The sequence below is a fragment of the Coccinella septempunctata genome, chromosome 4 (genome assembly GCF_907165205.1).
Source record: "Coccinella septempunctata chromosome 4, icCocSept1.1, whole genome shotgun sequence".
Lineage (NCBI taxonomy): Eukaryota > Metazoa > Arthropoda > Insecta > Coleoptera > Coccinellidae > Coccinella > Coccinella septempunctata.
In genome coordinates this window covers 30,984,936-30,993,684 of record NC_058192.1, presented here as the reverse complement: position 1 = coordinate 30,993,684, position 8,749 = coordinate 30,984,936, and the positions used below count along the sequence as shown (strand labels likewise).

Genomic DNA, 8,749 nt, shown 5'->3' with positions numbered 1-8,749 from the left:
AGAGAAAGTCCCGTCAACCCCCCCTGTTCGCGTTCCCGCGTCATAAGTGCTGAAATAGAAATCTTTTCTTTTCTATCAGGGGTAGAGAATAAGAGATACCGCTCGTCGTCAGTGAAATCCCATAGTTGCGCTCAAAATAGACCTTTTCTTCGCTATCAGTCATGGAGCGTAGCCCTTGGGGTAGTGAATAAAAGTCTCGAGTAGGTCTGCCCTTGTTGTGTTTCTTTCATTTCTGGAGAAATACAATTAATTACATCCCGATACCGATAGCAAATCATTTCACTTCGCGAGGTCATCCTCGTCATCGTCATCCATTTCGTCAGTTGGTGGTTGGCGCATTTTATTGAACAACTGTACCCGGTATAAATTTTATAAAGTGCTCGTGATCGGATCGAATTCCCAGAATGTATGTTTGCTGATCGATTCGCTCATATTTCATACCTTGTAACGTGCGTTTCTCGGAGAAGCCTTAATCTCGAGCGCCAGCTATTCTTTTCAATAGGAAGAATAGCAAACCTACCAGAGTAGCTGCTAGCCAGAGACAGAGCTCGGTGCTGTCTAGGGTAGTAGCGACAACGAAGAAGTCAAAATCGAATTATGTAAAAGTTTATTCACACCTTCGGAAACTAATTATATGTACAAGGGAGATATGTGTGATATAAAATATGAGTGATTCTATAAGTGAAAATACATTCGGGAAATCTTATCCGGTCACGAGCACTTTATGAAATTTATACCGGGTGTAGTGAAAAATTAACGGTTCAATAAAAATGCGCCAACCAGAACTGACGAATGCTAAGGACTTGCTATACGGTATCGGTGTGTAGTTGTATTTCTCCGGGAATGAAACACAATAAGGGCGGGTCTGTTCGAGACTTTTATTCGCTGCCCCAAGGGTTTTAGCACGCCATGACTGACAGCGAAGAAAAACGTCTATTTTTAACGCAACTACGGGATCTCACTGACTACGTGCGGTATCTCTTATTCTCTGCCCCAAGGGTTATAGCACACCATGACTGACAGAAAAGAAGAGATTTCGGATTTAACACTTATGACGCGGAACGCGGACAGGGTAAAGAACGATAAAATACAACAGGAAACGATACAGTACAGCAGTGTCAAAGTTAAAGAAGTAACGGCGTAGGTCTAACAAAGAAACTGAACGGTACAGACGGGGACCTACCTCCTTTGTTTCAAGCACTCGAAACTCAAAGGATTTAAAAGAAAAAAAAACTAAAAAATTAACTCTAAGCACTGATGCAAATAACACAAAATGATTATCTTCAACGGCGAAAGAAATACGGAAAATCAACTGAATTTATAACAGAAGTTAGAGACCACGTTAGAAAGCGAAAAATACTCAAGCGAAAGGAAAGCACTGAAGTAAAATTCAAAAGTGACCGTCGCGGGGGAAAATTCGCTTTTATAGGCACATTCCCTCTCACGGCAAAAATCTGAAAATTCCAGATTGCGACAAAAATGAAAAACGTCGTCAGCTCCGGTTTATCGCATATCAACAGATGAAAAACGTCGAAATCTTCAGCGGCATGTAAGAAAAACAACGTGAAATACAGATAAGCGGTTTTTTACATTTACTCTGCCTGTCGGAATGAACGTACGGAATATTCGAGAATTAAAATATTTTCAAAGACGGAAATTTAAAACGAAAGAAATGCACTAAGATGAGCTCCAATTTTCCTCAGAAAACTGGGGTTCATCACACCCCCTCCATCTCGGAAGAAATTAACTTACGATGAAATAGTGAGTTTAATTTCACGACTCTATCTACCCCTAGAAATAGTGACCTTACTTTCGCGCGCGCCACTGATATACTCGTGACCAGTTTACAATTACAACTCGATCAAGTACTTATCTTCTCTATGGTTGGAATGGTAGTTCCAATGCGCACGCAGAAACGTCAGCGTCAGTCATTTCGGCGCAGGTCTCCGCCATCTTGTCAAAGAACTTTTTTCAGCGTTCCGTGGATAAATGGTGTATAACAGTGGAAAATCCTCCCTCTCTATGTGGAAATTCATCTTCATCGCTGGTCGGAAGCGTGCCATGCTTCATCCCTCCGGTGAGTACCTAATTTAACTGTGTTTGGCGGGTGTTTGAATTCCATCGTGGTTTTGTAGGTTACCCAGGATTCGTGGGAGCTGCAACAGGTGGAAAGCCTCCAACAGCTCGACGTGGGGGCTCAATGGGCTGGTGTGACCCGGCTGTACGGACGTTGAGACTTTCGGATCCGGTATGAGACTTGCAGGTGGGTAATTTCTAACAATAAACTCTCCAATCTTCATCGTTCCTCGTGGTCAACTTTTCTTCTTGGAACGGTTTTTTCTCTGCTTTCTGTTTTCAGGTAGACGGTGTTTACTTCAGGTAGACAGTGGCAAATTGACGGTACCATAATTTCGATTCGGTTCAGAATAGAAATTGGTTAGATCTATTGGATTAATAGACGGATATACTCAGTTGTAATGTGAAACAGTATCCTTTATTGGCACTCCTTACATAAATAACAGATTTTTCGGACAGTTTTAACAGGTTTGATTTATAATTGCATGCTGAACGGATGAAAATCTGTAGATACAGTATTTCGGTCAACGGTGGTGCATGTACGGAATTTGAACGGAATTGTTATGGTGTAGTCGGTTATAATTATGTTTGATAATGGGCATCCTATTAACGAGATTTCTCCTTGTAGGTAGCTTCGGCTTCTTGGACAGGCACAAAGGGCTAACTCCCTACTGGTTGACATGCGGAATTCGTTCAACTTGTTTCGGGGTGGTGTTACCCGCTGGTTCTTGGAAACAGATTGTCTGGATGCACTGGTTCTGGTTAATTGAGCAACTACAGTTATTCAGATAAACAGGTAAACGGAAAATAATAATATAGTCGGTAACGGAAAAAAATATATATATTCGGTAACGGAAAAATATAACGGATTTCCTCCTTTCAGAGGTTATTTCTATAGAACGGTTAACGGATCATGACAGTAATATATGTTATGCATGAAATGGTTTTAAATCTTTAATGTGTATGTTAGTGACTTTTCTACCCTTTGTATCTTTCAGGTCATAGACGACAGGTGAAACAACTTTAACGACGGTAAACGGTCCGGAAAACTTCGGAGCCAACTTGGCGGCGAAACTGTCAACGGCCGAGGATAAAGGACGGTCCCGGCGTAGAACTTTATCTCCCACATGGTATCGGATTTCTCTTCGTCGAAGATTGTAGTGGTGAGCCTGTTGCTGGAAAGCACGGTACAGTTTGGTACGGACGAACTCATAAGCCTCCTGGAGATGTTTGATCTGTTGAGTACGGTAAGTCATGTCTCTATTTTCTTCTTCTGTACGGTTGGATTCTCCGTTCATTCCTTCATGGTGGGGGTTTGTCGAATAAATCGCCCTCGGGACTTCTAGTTCCCTTCCATAATTTAAAAATGCCGGTGTAAATCCAGTAGACTCCTGTTTAGCGGTATTGATGGCAAACGTTAACTCTCCTATCTTTTCATCCCAGGTTCTTTGATCGGCTTCACAAAACTGTGCTATCATGGTCTTTAGGGTACGGTTAGCTCTTTCTACAGGATTGCACTGAGGAGTATACGGTGGTGTGAAACGGTGAGCGATGTTCAGCTCTCGGAGACTGTTCTTGAATAGCCTGCTGTCAAATTGTACCCCATTGTCGGATATTACTAGTTTTGGACAACCATATTTCAGTATGACTTGTTCGTAGAGGGCCGAATAAACAGTTTTGGCGGTGGCTTTCCGCAACGGACGACACTCTACCCACTTTGTGAACCGGTCTTGCATTACCACGATGTAGGAGTTTCCCTTTTTTGACCGTGGCAATAGTCCAACTATGTCCGTGGATACTTCTTTGAACGGCGCATCCGCCATTCGGTGTGGTTGCATCTTACCAGGGGTTTTCTGTTGCGAAACTTTGTACTTTTGGCACGATGTGCAGTTCCTCACGTATTTCGCAATGTCTCTAAACATCCCTGGCCAGTAATAGTTTCTGGCTATCCGTGCAATCGTTTTGGCAATCCCCATGTGACCTGCTAGTTCTGAGTCGTGGTTTTCCTGCAGTACTTCTGTTCGCTGTTCGGATGGTACACAGAGTTTCCAGGGTTGGCCGGTTCCATCTTCTGTGATGTCGGATGAGTCCCAGAAATGTCGCAACAGTTTTCCATTTTCAACGGCGTAGTCAGGAAAATTTGCTGGGTCTTTTTCCACCTCCTGTAACTTTTTGTTGTACCATTTGCACTGGGTTGTTTCTATCTCGGACAAACATACGGAATCTAGGGACGGCAACGGGTTTCGGGACAGGCTGTCGGCTACTTTGTTCATCGATCCTTTACGGTACTGGACTTCGAAGTCAAATTGCTGAAGGAAAACGGCCCATCGAGCAATTCTTCCGGACGGTGACTTGATGGAGTTAAGCCATTTCAGACTCATGTGATCGGAAATTACTGTGAAATGGAATCCTTCTAGGTACGGTCGCAGTTTCTCTATGGAAAATACTATGGCGAGACATTCCTTTTCTGACACGGAGTAATTTTTCTCTGCGGGGTTTAGTGTTCGGCTCACATAGGCGATTACTCTCTCCTCTCAATCGATCACTTGTGTTAGGGCACCTCCAAGGCCCATGTCACTGGCGTCAGTTTGCAGAACGAACGGTTGGGTGAAGTCTGGACAAGCCAGTATCGGAGATTCTGTGAGTTTTTGTTTCAGAAGCTCGAAGGCCTTCTGCTGGTCTTCTCCCCATTTCCAACGGTGTTTCTTCTGCAGTAATCGAGTCAACGGAGAAACTAAATCGGAGAAGTTCTCTATGAAACGACGGTACCAGCTGGCAACTCCAAGAAATCGACGCAGTTCTCGGACGGTTTTCGGTATTGGCAAAGACACTATCGAAGAGACTTTGTCGGGATCGGTACAGATGCCATCAGAGGTGACGACATGTCCAAGGTATTTTAGGGATTTTCGCACAAAGTCACACTTGTCGGGGTTGAGACGAAGATTGGCTTCTCTCAACCGTCGGAATACTTCTCTCAAGTTCTCCAGGTGCTCCTCGAAAGTTTCCCCCAGGACAACTATATCGTCCAGGTAAGCGAACGCTTCCGGTTCCATTTCTGGGCCAATGACGGTGTCTAGGAATCTCTGGAAGGTGGCTGGGCTTGCATGTAAACCGAACGGCATCACGGTGAATTGGAACAGACCTCTTCCGGGGACGGTAAATGCAGTAATCGGACGGCTCTCCTTTGCTAATGGTATCTGCCAGTATCCTTGTTTCAGGTCCAGCGTGGAGATGTATTTCGCTTTTCGGAGTTTATCCAGAATCCCAGAAATGTACGGCAACGGGTATGCATCTTTCACAGACACTTGGTTAACAGCACGGAAGTCGATGCAGAAACGGTACTTTCCGTCTTTCTTCTTGACCAATACAACGGTGACTTGCAGGGTTCAATCACTCCCTCAGCCAACATACGGTCCACTTCCTGATTGAAGATCTCCTGCATTTTCGGATTTAGGGGTCGGTACCGTTGTTTGATCGGTTCGGTGCCCGGTTTCAGTTTGATCTTGTGTTCAATCAGGTCGGTTGTACCATACAGGTCTTCGAACTTCTTTAATTCTTCGGTCAGAAATGCCTCCAGTTCTTGTTTCTGAGATTCTGTCAGTTCCAATAGGTGTTCTTCGGCGGTGTGAACTTCTGCGGTGGTTTCGACGGGAGTCATCGGTTTCGAGATCAGTCGGCCTTCCAGGAAGCACTCGGCGGTACTGAGATTTACGGAAAACTTGAAAGTCGACAGAACATCCATCCCCAGAATAATGTCTACCGGTAAACTTGGTACCAGTAAGAATTTCAAATCAGGCAGTGTGTAATCGGAAATTTGCACGGTGGTGGTGTACAGTTTCGGCGTGACGGTGGTTTTTCCGTTCGCTATTACTGCAAAACTGTTCTGCATTGTTTGTCCTGTGATTCCTTTACTTTCACACCGATCGGATACGGCCTGACTGCAAAAACTCCTGGTCGCCCCTGTATCTATCAGTGCTCGGAAGTGTTCGCCGGCTATTTTGACTTCTATTAACGGTCGGTTATCATTACAGGTGGTCGGTGTCAGTGGAGTCAAAATTCCGGGAGATGTGGTCGACTCCGTCTCCAATCTCCCCTTTAGTTTTCCGAACACGGGCAGTCTCGTGAGAGAATGTTCTCCCTCTGACATCGAGAACAGAAGATTTTCGGTGGCCTGCGACATTCTCGACGCATGTGGCCATATCCACCACATCGGAAACACTGTGTCTGGAAGGACACTCTCCTCCCTGATGATGATTGGGTCCGGTCAGCGTGGCTATTTTCGGCTCGACGACGGGGTGGCGGTGTTGAATTTCCGGATCTACCTTCGGACCTGTCTCCAGAAGTTGGACGGTGTGATTCCTGTTGCCGGACTATTGACTCTCTGGATCGGTGTGACTTTGGACGGCTTTCCCCCTGCGGAGAAAGTCGTGTCTGGTCGGCTGGTGTCGGCGGGATTGATTTCCTATGATCAGTTGTTTGTACCTGTTCTCCGATATCCACAGAAAAACTCGCCTGATATCGGTTCAGTTGGCGGGGAGTGTACGTTAAGTGAGGTTCCTCCACGAAACCTGGTTTGGAGGGTGGCCGGGTGTACTGGCTCATCTGCCATTGGACCAGTTCAAAAACTTTTCCTTTACGGAGAAGTTCATCATACGTCTTGGTCTCCTGGAAGGCCAAGGCCTGCTGTAAGGGCGGAATCAACCTCTGTCGGATGAGTCGGATCTGCTCCACCTCGGATGGTCTTGTATAGGTGAATTTCTGAAATAAGTTCTGCATCCGGGTAACATACAGAAGCAGCTTTTCTTCAGGACCTTGTGTTCGTCTTTTTATTTCCTCCAACAGATTCTCCTCATAGTTAACAGGCAGAAACGCTTCTTTCAGTTGGTTGCTGAAATCCTCCCAGTCCTCGAAAGTACCTCTCCTGGGAATAAACCAATCCCTTGCATCTTTTCGTAGTAATTCATAAACTGATTCGAAAACTTGTTCCAGGGACACTTTACGGGATTCAGCCAGCCTCTCCACCTCCTCAAGGAATCCGGTCACACTTCCAGTGCCATCAAATGAAATGTTCCATTTGTGTACAGGGACAGTCGGTATTGTTGATCGGGACTCCGGTTCTGATCTGGCAGGTGTTGTGATGACTGGTCGGTCAGAACTTATCCAAGGTGCAGGTAAGTGTGGAAAAGACACCCTTCGGGTAGAATTAATCCATCTACCCTGTGTCAGACCCTCAGGTGTTGTTGTTCTACAGTCCTGTGACTGCGTGAGAGGTATCGCTGGTAACTGTCGCAGTAACGCTGTACATGTCTGTCTTGTCTCATTCATGACCTGTTCTAATGTTGGATTCCTTACAGGTGTACCAGTACGTGAGACATCGACCGCTACAGGAGGATCGACACCATCTCCCAAGTCGATAAGCGATGGCTCTCGGAGCCCTGAAATCCTCTCCGGTTGGATCGGTGACACTCCAGGTGAACTGGGCACCTCCACATCTAAGAGAGACTTCTGATGTCGGTTAGATGTCTGCAGCTGTTCACGATTGCTCTTTTTACGTAGCTCCTCTAGTGTTTCCAACGCCTTAGCTGTAGTTGCCTTCATTTGTCCAACTAGTTGTAACTGTGTTGTGTCTGCAGTAACAATAAAGTCCAGCCTTCCTTGTATGTGTATTAATCGGGTGTAAATTCGCGAAAATTCGTTAGCCGCATTCTCATGATTGAAGTTCTGAAGGGATTCCACTAAATCGGTGAGTTTATTTTGACAAATCTCAATCTCCGAGGCGGGATTCAATGACGTTGGGGGTAATAGAGGTTCATTAGATTGAAGTACTTGTCGTAACAGACTCCGTTTAGTCATCACGGTACCCGGTATCGATTGTCCTCTCAGTTGTAATTCGTATGTAAGTTCATCACTGAGTAACCGGTTTACATCCATGTTCGACATATTATTTTCAACTAAGTCCGATTCAGAACGCACCAATCTTTCACACTCGGTATGTCTTTCACAATCTGTTTAATTTCTAAGTCCAACCCGGTAAGTTAATTGTTAGCCAACCTATTCACCTAAGTTCGAAGTGGGTATCGGTACACCACAAAAAAAAAATCAAAGTCTAAGTCCCGGTGTATCAAAAAAAAAAAAAATCTAAGTTCAAATCACGGCGCACCAAAATAATCTAAGTCCCGATGTATCACACTAAAAATTTTACAAGTCCGACGTTACTCGAAAAAAATTTCAATCAGTCCCACCAAAGTCCGAAAATATTCGCGAAATACCGCACACACTCGCAAGTCGTTTCGTATAGTCCGGAAAATTTCCCGAAATTCGAACCGCACCAGAACGCACAGGTTAATTTCCAAACAGTTTTTCAAGTTCAATATTCGGAAAATAAATCGCAATAGGTTTCAGAAAAAATCAGCAATAATTGGTAAGTTTCAACAGTACAGGTCAAAAGAAAATGAAAGCAGGTAGACAAGTTATCAATAGGGTAATAGGTGATTCACTATTAAACTGATAGGTAAATCAAACCTATTAAATTTTACCAATTGTGACAATAAATTTTCAATGTTCGGAAGTTCACTCACCTTCAATACGAAATTAAAACAGTTCAATTCAATAAATCAGAAATAATAAGAAATCGGAAATAATTTTCACTGATATTAAGGCGCAACAACAGTTC

General features: G+C 44.4%; 1 long non-coding RNA gene across 1 annotated transcript; it reads left to right on the top strand.

The window, feature by feature from the left end:
• Positions 1 to 2,026: 2,026 nt before the first annotated feature.
• On the top strand, positions 2,027 to 3,133 carry LOC123312552. Its single transcript, XR_006537646.1, has 4 exons — positions 2,027 to 2,077; positions 2,136 to 2,263; positions 2,705 to 2,872; positions 3,075 to 3,133. It is a non-coding gene; the product is annotated as an uncharacterized LOC123312552 (long non-coding RNA).
• Positions 3,134 to 8,749: the final 5,616 nt, after the last annotated feature.